This window comes from Stigmatopora argus, chromosome 4 (genome assembly GCF_051989625.1).
Source record: "Stigmatopora argus isolate UIUO_Sarg chromosome 4, RoL_Sarg_1.0, whole genome shotgun sequence".
Lineage (NCBI taxonomy): Eukaryota > Metazoa > Chordata > Actinopteri > Syngnathiformes > Syngnathidae > Stigmatopora > Stigmatopora argus.
In genome coordinates this window covers 16,440,119-16,451,976 of record NC_135390.1, presented here as the reverse complement: position 1 = coordinate 16,451,976, position 11,858 = coordinate 16,440,119, and the positions used below count along the sequence as shown (strand labels likewise).

Here is an 11,858-nt window from a genome sequence, read left to right as displayed (position 1 = left end):
AGTACATAAATATTACACTTAATTGTATCTCCTTTTAATATACAGTGTTTTGTTGTATAAAAAAAAAAAAAAAACACTAATCCTTTATAACAGCTCTCCCAGATCCCATGGATTGGACGTCTATCCACGTCAATAGCAGGGAAACGCTTCCCATGGCCACCAATGAGGGGAATAAAATGCAATTCCATCAATATTACGTATTGGCGAATCTCCCCTCCCTTCCTCTAAATGCACGTATTTTAGCTTTCGAGCGCCCCCTATCGACCAGGACAAGCATCGTTCAATTTTGCGCTAGCAGAGCTGCGGTGGATTAGCGATGATTAACAGGGATTATAGCTGGTTAATGGTGGGAGAATACATCACGAACCATTGGCTGCACGTGGATAAAAAAAAAATCGGAGTGTGTGTATGTGTGTCTGTGTCTGTGTGTCTGTGTGTTTCACACTGACGGATTTGCATTGATCTACAGCAAATGAACGAGGATTAGCAGCGTGCCGCTATTCGCCGACAGATAAATAACATTAAGCGTATTATGCGCCATTGCCTCTCATTAATGACACCACAATGCCGGCAATTATGGAAATATGGAGAATAATGCCAAGCGCCGCTACCCGATTCCCAATCGCGCGTCATGCCTTGAAGTATTGATGCTTTTGGGTTACCGTATTTACTCACGTATAAGCCGCCCCCAAGTATAAAATGCAGCCTTAAAATTGCATGAAAATTGTTGAATTTTACAATTTCTCACATATAATATTACAAGATTCCAATTGTGAAACAGTCATTTTGTTGCTTATTTTTCGCTATTATGAACCGGAAATTGTTTGGTTTCAACTTTTGGCATCGTAAAGTAGTGTGAGCACATTTTTTGGGGCGTCATATTGGAGAAAAGTCTTGAAATGATGCGATTAAAAACATGACTACTTATTTTTGCATCAGGTGAACCGAAAGTTGATCAGGGTCCGCCGACAACAACTTTAGGTGAAATTAGAGTCCGTTTGAAAAATGGGGGATATCTTGCAGGGCAACGCGCTCGTAACATAACAAACAAATTTAAATGAACTTGGATTACGATGCAGACACACACAAATATAAATTGAGTCTAACCTTACACTAAACTTAATTCTAATTTTGTTTTCAATTTTAATACCTTTCTTCTCACGGGTTGGCTCTATTGGCCCCGCCTCCACCCTGACTTTCAGATGCAACCTATCGAGGGTTCTTTGCTTTTGTCTTGCCTTCAAAATATTCCCGAAAATGATGCACACAAATGTCCTCACAATAGGATAACGCACGACCACTTGCCAACGAGAAGTAGTATATACTCCTCTCGTATTAGCGAACAAGCTCCGCCATTCGCGCTGACTAACGGGGAAAAAAAACTGAAAAAATGCAACGCTGCGCCCAGTGGTGGTAGAGACATAACACGAGAGAGTTTCAACCAGAAAGACAGTGGCCATGATGTTCTTATGAGCAGCCTCTCGCATCCGCTCATATATCAAAATTTGTCTTATATCAAGATAAATATTTGCCCGAAATTTTACTCGTATCTCAAATTGCTCGTATGTCGAGGAATTACCGTACATCGTACGGTTCCTTCGCGAAACCGGCGCTAATAGCACGCGAGCCAAATCCTTTGCGCTCCTTGGCCGTTTATGTAATAAATACTCAAATCCCACAGCAAGGCAGGCAAAAGTGGGAAACGTAGTCTGCCGGTGGTGAAAATAAATAAATAAAAAGGAGGCGAGAATAATGGCGTTTTTCATCAAAAATTCCCTCTCTTCCAGCACCTCAAGGTTTCCTCCTTGGAGCCACTTGAAAAGGTGGGCAACAATGTGGCCACGCGGAGAAACACCTCGTTACCATATGAAACGCTCCGGCGGTGAACCGGGGGAGACGGACGGGCGGGCGAGAACGGAAAAGCCGACGCGCTCTTGCCTTATTTATGATAGCGGGCCTTGTAGCCGTCCCGTCCCGCCCCGCCCTTGGCGCGCTAGCGTGAGCTACGCACGGAGGCGCATCTTCACAAACGTGCTCTCCGTTCACTGGCTTTTGAAGAAGAGAAGCCCCCCCCGTCTGCCTCTTCCACGCCTTTGAGGGACATTTTATACCGCCTCAGGTGTCTGTCAAAAGCCACTAACGGGTCTATCTCCACGTCTCGCTTTTGGATTTTGCTTTGCCGGGTTCTGAGACGGATTTTTTTGCAGTTCAGAGCGCTGGCGGGCCGCCGCTAAAAGGCGCGGCGGGTACTTTTAACTGTGCTTATTGCTTTTGTCCCTTACAGTCAATCCAAGGGCCAATAGGAGCCTTTTTTGGCATCGGTGGCCCCATGTGTTTTCGCCACATTTTGACTCTTTATCTTATGTATACGCAAAGGAGAGGTTCACATCTCGCCATTTTTTTTTTAAAGATGATAGTCTGTATATTTTTGTCAAAAAATATGTGCATAAAAGCATGTCTTTGGGGAAAAAAGATTACAAATCCAACCCTAAACTATGTTTTTATTCCTAATAATTCCATATAAAGAAACCAGTGACTGTTTTTTTTCAAACCTTGCGATTGGCTGGCCACTAAATCAGGGCGTAGATAGCTGGGATGGGCTCCAGCACCCCCCGCGACCTTTGTGGGAATAAGCGGTTCAGAAAATGAATGAAAAAGCTTTAGTACACTAAACCTATCCCAGGTCATAATGGCATTAAAATAACAAAAAAGGGGGTTACCTTGAAACAGTCGTGGAGGAATTTCCATGTACATTTTTTTTTTTTGCAAATTCAAGGAAAGCCGCCCAATTTCATTGGTGACGATTCTTTTCACGGCCCGGCGCGCAGGAATACAAATACAACAATAATGGCCTCATGAGTAGACGCGCCACGAGAAGTATTCACGGCGAGACCTTTCCGACCGCGTGGCGCAGCTGACAAAGCGTTTTCGACTCGCCCGCGCAAGGTTGCAGAGTTAATTGGTGCGTGGAAAAGAACATGGCGGCCCCCGTGCTAAAGGTTGCCCTCCACCCACCCCCCTTTCTTTCTATTCCCTTTCTCCTGAAAGCTGAGCTTTTGTCAGCTAGAAGGCAAAAAGCATCTTCCCCTTTTCAATAACAAGGTTTTTTTTTTCTTTTCCCAAAGAAACAATGCTAAAAAAGAAGAGACCTTGCAGCGTGTAGGGGGTGGGGGGGAGGGGGGCACTGTGGTAACGAGGGTGGCATCGAGTTGCGGGGTCCGCCGATATTCAAAAGGGGAACGGGAAGATGCGCTGGTAAAAATATGGTAGTTCAATTTAAAAAATAAAAATAAATAAAAAATATTCACTCCGGATTTGAGCTTTCTGGTTTATTTAAAATTGACGTTAATAGCAGTCAAAGGCAGCGAATGTGGCGTTAAGCCGTCGCAAATGGATCGGATGATTGGATTTCTGTTGGTGTCAATGGCAGCCAATGAATTGAAAAAGGTTGTATGGCACAAAAGGGCATTGTTTAGTTGAAGTGAATCTGTTCAAGGTAGCACGTCTGCCTCAAGGTTCAATTCCTATCCATTTTGCCTGTTGGCCCAATTCCTGAGGGATTTTTTGTTGTTGTAATCTTACAAAATGGACACAACATGGTCGTCCTGTGCTACTTTGGTTTTAATAAATGTCCTTCAACATATTATCTTTTGGAACTAATGATAAATTCTCATCTCATCTCATTTTCTGAACCGCTTCATCCCCACTAGGCTCACAGGGGGTGCTAATAAAAAAAGTGTATTTTTTATAAGTTCATACGAATGTGAAAATCCACGATGAAACTTGCAAGCGGAAGCCACTCCACTGTCCTACGCTTGCAAGTTTCAGCATGGATTTTCACATTTTTATGAACTTTTTTTTGCAAAAATAATGTAATAAAAAAACGTTTTTTTTAAAGTTCATAAAAATGTGAAAATCCACACTGAAACTTGCAAGAGGAGGACAGGGGAGTGGCTTCCGCTTGAAAGTTTCAGCGTGGATTTTCATATTTTTATGAACTTAAAAAAAAAACTTTTTTTCACTTTTCAAAAAATCTGCGATGTAGTGAAGCCGCGAAAGTTGAAACCGCGATATTCGAGGGATTACTGTATTGCGACCAATGGCAGCCAACGAGTTCAAAAGGTAGTAGTTGGCTACAAATTGCACATTTTGAGGGTCCAGTCCTTCTTTGGTATTCCTTAATTCCCTTCAACATATCACGTTTTGCCTCTAGTGATATATGAATCGCAATAAATCAAGATGAATTGGAAAATATACGTATTTCTTCCTGGCCAATTGGTCCATTTCAAATCGATGTGACCGTATTTCAGACACGGAGTGAATCGAAAACAGAAGCCACGTCGTTCAAATTTCAAAATAAAACGGTCCCGTTGTCTGAACACGAGCGGGCTGCACGTTGCTGCACGAGGGGCTAAGCGGGGGTTGTCTGGGTGTTAATCCACGGGACCGCCCGTGACCCTCGACCTCGTCGGGCACGGGGTCGGAGGCTTCGTGCGTCCGTGTGTGAAAGTCAGGCCGGCCCCGCCCGCTAATGATTTATGGGGCAGGGTGCCATCGACGCACGCTCGGCCCCTGGGAGGAGCTTAAATGCTAGTTTTGACATTCGGGTTAAAGGTGATCAATAACAAGGAGGAAAGCAGACGGAAGGGCGTGTGGGGGGGCTGATGAAATTGGGGGTGGGGGGCCTTAAGGAGATAAAGTAAAGGTTCCTTTTAATTGGGCCGCCCTTGTTATTGAAGTCTTTGTAGACCAATGTGGCTTTTGTAGAGCAGTGGTTTCCTACCTGAAGCGCAACTTACCTGATTGTGGACGCCACGTGTGTTTTGCTACGACTTCTATTGAACTCAAATTCTGTCCATCCATCCAAGTTTAGATTTCTAATGATTTCCTATGAGGAGAAAAGAAAAAAAAGGGGGGACAGTTGGACATTAATGAGACTAATAGATTTTTGGGAGTTTGCTGTATAGTTAAAAGAAATGTACATAAAACTGATTTGATGGTAATATATATTTTTAAAAGTGATTACTTTTCCAAATTCAAACATATCAGAAAGTGTATATAATATGGTGACTGGTAAATATGAGTATGAATACATCCAAATCCAATGTATAAAATTTAAATGTTAAAAAAAAGAGATATAGATGCATTCATGGGAAATTTAATATAATCTATTTTTTGTCGTTTTTTTCACTGATTATAAATCTGTGCATTTTTTTTCAAAATGAATATAAACATGAAAATCATAATAATTAGACCATCGGTAAATGAGGGATACATTATTAGAAAACTCAATGTGGTGTGCCTTTGTAAAATGTTTACATTTGAAATAAATCAGGGAAATAAATCATCATTTTTCATCAAATTTAATCTCCCAACTTTGTAGCAGGTGGACAAACATATCTTTAAAAAAATCTCTATTTTCTATCCTACAAAATGTTTGTTTCCAGCGTGAAATCCCATGTTCACCTTTCTTCTGAATTCCCACCATCCTTAGGCCCCTCCCCCTTTCACTTCCTGGTTACCTGCCGCAAAAGGCCTAATTCTGCCCTCCAGGCTTGTTCAAATGCACCTCAGTGAACATTTCCAACTCGTCACTGTAAATGCAGCCAGACTTTAAAACCGCTTCCTCTTTGTAGCGTTTCATGAAAGATTAAAATGACATTTAAGCTTAACACGTTTTACTCCAATATAGTGTTCTTTATACGACGCTGCTTTTTTTGATCCTGAGCCAATATTACGACTTTAACGTTGATATATAATTGATGTAGCTACGTAATGAGGGCGCTTGTCTGTCTCGTTCACATCCCCCTGAAAGGTGATGATGATGATGATAAGGAGGATGATGATGATGTGCCGGTGTTGTGAGAGGCAGAGAGGCCTACCCTGCGGGACGCCACGGCGTGCTAAGGGGATTAATTGCTGTGGCGCCTCTTTTGGGTAGCAAAGCAATTAAATGGTGGCCCGGGGCCCTCCACGTTGCCACCGCAAACACTAACCGAGTGACGAAACGCCACTCTGCCCATGTGTGGACTTGATGAGGTGTGGATATTGAGAGACCCGCCAAAGGAAGGTCATTTTAGGAAGAAGCACGCAAAATATGCATATCCCTCTTTTTTATGTGACCACTTATTCATGTTGACTACTACTTTTTTTTACTATGTAGACGACTACTTTCCTTTACTATGTCAACGACTACTTTCATTTACTATGTCGACGACTACTTTTAGTTACTATGTCGACAACTACTTTTTTTTTGACGGTCGACCGCTACTTTTTTTACTACGTCGACGACTACTTTTATTTACCATGTCGATGACTACTTTTATCTACTATGTCGTCTAGTACTTTTTTTTTTTGACGGTCGACCGCTACTTTTTTTTTACTGTCGACTACTACTTTTTTTTTACTATGCGACTACTACTTTTATTTACTATGTCGACTGCTACTTTTTTTTTACTATGCGACTACTACTTTTATTTACTATGTCGACGACTACTTTTATTTACCATGTCGACGACTACTTTTTTACTATGTTGACTGCTACTTTACTGTCAACTACTACTTTTTTACTATGCGACTACTACTATTATTTACTATGTCAACTGCTCCTTTTTTTTTACAATGTTTACTACTACTTTTTTTTACTATGCGACTACTACTTTTATTTACTGTCAACTGCTACTTTTTTTATTATGTCGACTACTACTTTTTCATTAAGTCCACTACATTTTTTGTCGACTTTTTTATTGTTGACTACTCTCTTATTGTTGACTACTCTCTTATTGTTGACTACTCTCTTATTGTTGACTACTCTCTTATTGTTGACTACTCTCTTATTGTTGACTACTCTCTTATTGTTGACTACTTTCTTATTGTTGACTACTTATTTATTATTTATTATTATGATATATTATTTATCTGTTTGATTGTTGTTATTTATGCACTTCCCTACTTATGTTGACTAGGTATTTATTACTTATTTGTCAGTATTTATTGATTATTTATTTGTCTGTCTGTTTGTTGTTATTTGCGTACTTGGTGGTGAAGCTTGAAATCTCATACTAGTATAATGACAGTAAAAGCTTTCAATTCAAAAAAGGAAGTGGACTTCTTCAAGGAAGTGAAAGTTATATTGAAAGAATTGCCGTAAAACTACCGTATTTTCTGTAATCTAAGTCACGCTTTATTTTCATAGTTTGGCTGGGCTTGTGGCTAACACAGTTAAAATGGCGAGCCAGAAATAAAAACTTTCAAATTTTTAATTTTTTAAATGTAAATTACTGGGAAAAAAAAACATTGATTGATTTATTTTTGGGGGGTTTTCATAGTTTTGATAAAATGTGTCAAGTAGTTTGGTAAAAACTGTCGTCGCACACTACGGGAAATTCAAAATAGACTCCTTGCCTAAATAAAAAGTGTGTGCCTCCTATTATAAAAATAACACTTGACTAGACACTTGTACGCCATATGTGCAAAATCCCTAGAAGACTCCTCCCACCTCCCACCGCCGCAGCCCTCAATTAGCGCGGCGGCGTGGCGCAAAGGTCTTGGTGCTTCCTCACATTAGCTTTGTCAACTCGGGCGCGTTTGAAGACTGAGAAAAGACGGTGGGCCGGCAGGTTTGCTTTGGCCCCTCTCTGGGGTCTTCGTCGACGCCTGCCCGGGGGCCCCGGCGGCGGCCCACAAAGCCTTCAAAGGCGGGGGGGAGGGGGGAGGGCGGTTCGCGGGGGGACACCATGAAAAGAGTGACCATGAAAAGTCAGGTTCCATCAAAAGAGAAAAGCTGTGTCAGGTATGCCATCATTTTTTATAGCGCACAATGTACGTACTATATATACACACTATATACACAACATAGTGTTGTTTTTCTCCTATTTCCAAAGAATATTTTTTTCTATACTATGCAAATGGACGTTTTGTGTCAGGGTCACGTGACGTGCATTCAAATGCTCTGTTCGACATAGATATTACAAAATTGGTGCCACTTTATCATTCAAGGTTTTTTTTTAATTTAATACAAAGGATAAATCATATCCTATGGAATGTGGCCGCTAATTTTTGTTCAGTTACCAACAAATTTGCAATGAGATAATGGAAAAATAAAACATGAAAAAGTGAAATATAGTAGTACTTACCCGTATATGTCATGAATTTAGAATTTAGAAATTAATAGTATCATTTAGGTAGTATAGCTGTAGTAAATATGATATTATATCATTCAAAAATGATCCAAATGAAGTTACTATGCTGGAACATTTCAATCTAAGTTTACATATATAATTAATAAATCATTTTTCAGAGCCATTTACCTTCACAAGGGTCTCGGGGGTGCTGGCGCGTATCCAAGCCAATTGCAGATTTATTATATAAAAATTGTTGTTTTGTTCCAGAAACTATTCAATGCATAATACGCATTATTTCATGATATAATGATATCTTTTCTGAGTAAATCAAACCAAATAATTCAACTCCCTTCCACAGTGACGCACTTGGCCTCCATTTGGATTGTTACAAACCCAGCAATAACAGTTAAAATTCCCATACAACTTTCCCCATCATACCCCAATCTTTCCCGTCTTCCCTCTCAAATGTCAAATACTTTCAATGGCAGTGAATGAGTCGTACAACTGTAAACTTCATTGCCGATGGTCCAGTTTTTGAACAGACACAAACCGGCAACATGGCCATCCACGCCCAACACCATTTTTCCCACCGCCCACCCTGCAGCTGGCCCGTAGACACGTACAATAAAGGATTAGGAAGGGGCCCCTGACGCGCTAACCATCCATCACGTTCCACCTCGCCTTGCGGAAAAGACCACGGTTATCACTCACCCCCGACACGGCCATCGACGTTTGTGCACCCCCAAACACACAAACACACACACAAACAACACGTAACACCTCTGCAGTCCCTCCAAAATGCCCCGCCCACACTCTGCAGTGTCTCCAAAATGCCCCGCCCCTTCTTGTCCTTCCCATCCATTGAACTCTCATCAGCATCCATCAAGCCTCATCATTCACAAAAACGCCAGGCCGATCAACGCGTGGCACTGAAAACCAATACGAGCGCGACAAATGCCAGGTAGCTTCTAGCGGACACCAATCACGAGTTTGGGTGGGTGGTGGGGCGGGGCATGTCTGGTTCCGCCTTTCGATGGCGGCGCCACAATGGTCGCCATTGTCTCGGCTTGATTACGTATGGATGCGTCGATGGGTGTGCGTGGCATTAAGCAGCAACAATAACTGTGATGCTTGCAGCTCCTACTCGGCTTTGAATGTTTACTCGGCGAAGAGCCGCGTTTACGCCCAAGGCGGCGAAAAAAAAGCGAGAGAGGCAGATGGGCAATGTCGTGAATGGCGACGACCGTTGCTTCGCTACTTCTTCCAGTATTATGTTGCATGTGATTTTTTTAGGGCGCTAACTATGTCAGGGTGTCTGAACTTGTAACTCGGAAATTATCTCGTGTTATTTCGAATACCAGTTTACAGTGCAGTGGAATCAAGATGGCGGAAGCCGTAGCAGTGGTGTGAATTTCCAGGCTTTTAAATGGGAAATTTGGTATTTAGTACCGAAATAGTTGCTTCAAAAAAATTGAATTGACAATTCTGGGGGTTTTCCCGAGTTTAGGGAGGGGTTCCGGAGGCCCGGAGTTTGCCTCGCATTTCCGGGTAAACTCCTGATATTCCGGAGTAGTTGGCAGCTCTGTAATTACCATGAATTGCTAATAATTTGTTGGCGACTTCAGGGGACTTCCAGTTGTTTGGGGTAATTTCTTGTTGATCTTGGGGAGATTCGGGTGCCTTCATGTGCCTTTTGGGTCACCTTAGGTGGATTTGGGGGCATTTTTAGGTCAGTTTCTGGTGATTTGGATTTTTTTTTTATAATTCTGGTGCATTTTCTGTTGATTTAGTTTCATTTCTTTTCAATATGAGTTGTAAGAGCAATGGCAATTTGCTAGCTTGAATAAAATACTGGAAATTGTTTTTGGTTTGCGTGTGTGTGTGTCAGGAAAATTGAGTTTTCTGGGAAATTTCAGTTTTTAGCATTTTGGATTGGGAACAAAGTGTATTAGGTGTCAAATGTGTAAGAAAATAAGCGTTAAAGCGTAAACTATAAAAGATGGCGCTAAAATAAGAATTTTGATTGACGGTGTTTCCAAGGGAGAGGTAAGCATAATGCTCAACAAGATCTTCAATCTCTTGTATAATTTCAAACTTTGTTGACAATTACAGCCGAACAAAGGGCCAGTAAACAGTTGTTAACGTACTTGTAAAAAAAAAAAGCTCAAGATGAGCAAGTGGGTGTGAAACCATAGTAGAGGGGCTACATTGTTGCCCCTCCATGAATTCCACCCATTCATATGGCGGCGGTGCGTAGGCCAGGCCTCCAGCGCATTTCCCCATGACCATCACAACAGTTGCCATTCATGAAGCGCCCCATAGCCGAGAAGACATCTGCACTGCCACATTTGTCACCGCGCCGACCCTTCGTCAGCCCCCTCCCCCGCCGCCAAAGCGGCCACGTACACACCGAGCCAAGTTCTGTTGCTAAATGCCAGAGCCCAGAATCAGAAGGGCATCAGAGATGGCTGTTGTGTGCGTACGCCCATGCGCGGCGTGAATGGGGTGGATTGGGAGGGGGGGTTGCGGGTGGGGGGCCGGCCTTTGGGCAGCGGGGGTGGCGCGTAACCCAGCCTGGCCCGGCTGTGTCGCAATGGTTGGGTGACGAGCCCCCGAGGTTTTGCAGAAGGACGACCCCGTCGGCATTCCGCGGTGGCTCGTAGCGCCGCGGTGACGTGGGTGGCCCTTGGCGACCTCTGACTCCAAGGAGCACCCTCTTTTGAGGGTGTATTGTGCCAGGCTATATCAATTTCACACAAGTTAATGAACTATGTGATTAATTTTATCAGGTGTGCGACGTTGAGATCACCCTGGCTGGTGGACGCTTTGGATTGGATGTCAATTTTCAATCATAGGACTGAAAAAAGTATTGTTGCACGAGAGGGTATGCTGTTCTGTATTAATATAAAAAGAGCCGGTTAGGGTTAGGGTCCAAAAGAGTAGAACAAGACTGTATATACCTTAATTTTCAGAATATAAGCGCACAATGAAGGGGGGGGGGGGGGGGATGTTCTGAACAAACTATACATCATAGCCTTAATTTAAAAATAGGAAAACAAAGGGCTAAAAACAGAAGGGAAAATTTCACCATTTCTTTGGAGCTTATTCCTCATTGCAACCAAATCTATTAAAGTATTCATCTTAACTGTCACTTTTAAACAACTCCACCAACACAGAAGAAGGGAACATCTAAAACGCCAAAATGCAAGCCCCCCGCCTCCCAAAAATTAAAAGATAGCTTTATAGTCCGGGAAATACGGTACTAGTGTAGCCTACGCATAGCTATTTACCGTTTTTTCTATCATATTAGCCACCTCCGCGAATAAGCCGTGCCCTTAAAAATGCCTTAAAATCGTTGAATTTTACAATTTCTCGCATATAAGCCACCCAAGTGCTTTTTAGTCTAATTTGTGCGCATATAAGCCGTACCCTCGATTCAGTCGTCATTTTTTGAGCGACAAATGCGGCCTATATGCGAGAAAATACGGTAAATCAGGATCACCGTACTGACAAAAGATGATGGATCAAAGTCTTGAAGTATAATTGATTTGAAGTAAAAACGTGATGATTGATATATCAGGTACAAGCCCCCCTATGCCTCCCCCTTTTTAACACAGTCCCTAAGGACAAACACATCTGATCGCTCCAGCGCTAATGGTCAGACAGAAGACGGGACGAGATAAGGCTGCGCCTGAGTGTTTTGTCCTTGGACGCGTCACTCGAACGAATGTGGAT

The 11,858-nt window shown here is 42.3% G+C and overlaps 1 protein-coding gene across 3 annotated transcripts in view; it reads right to left on the bottom strand.

The window, feature by feature from the left end:
* Window positions 1–11,858, bottom strand: part of LOC144073042 (uncharacterized) — a 57,625-nt gene that overhangs the window by 32,497 nt on the left and 13,270 nt on the right. For all 3 annotated transcript variants that reach the window (XM_077598555.1, XM_077598552.1, XM_077598556.1), the window contains one exon: window positions 4,800–4,888. The gene's annotated coding sequence lies outside the window, so the exon portion shown is untranslated. The remainder of the gene's footprint in view (window positions 1–4,799; window positions 4,889–11,858) is intronic.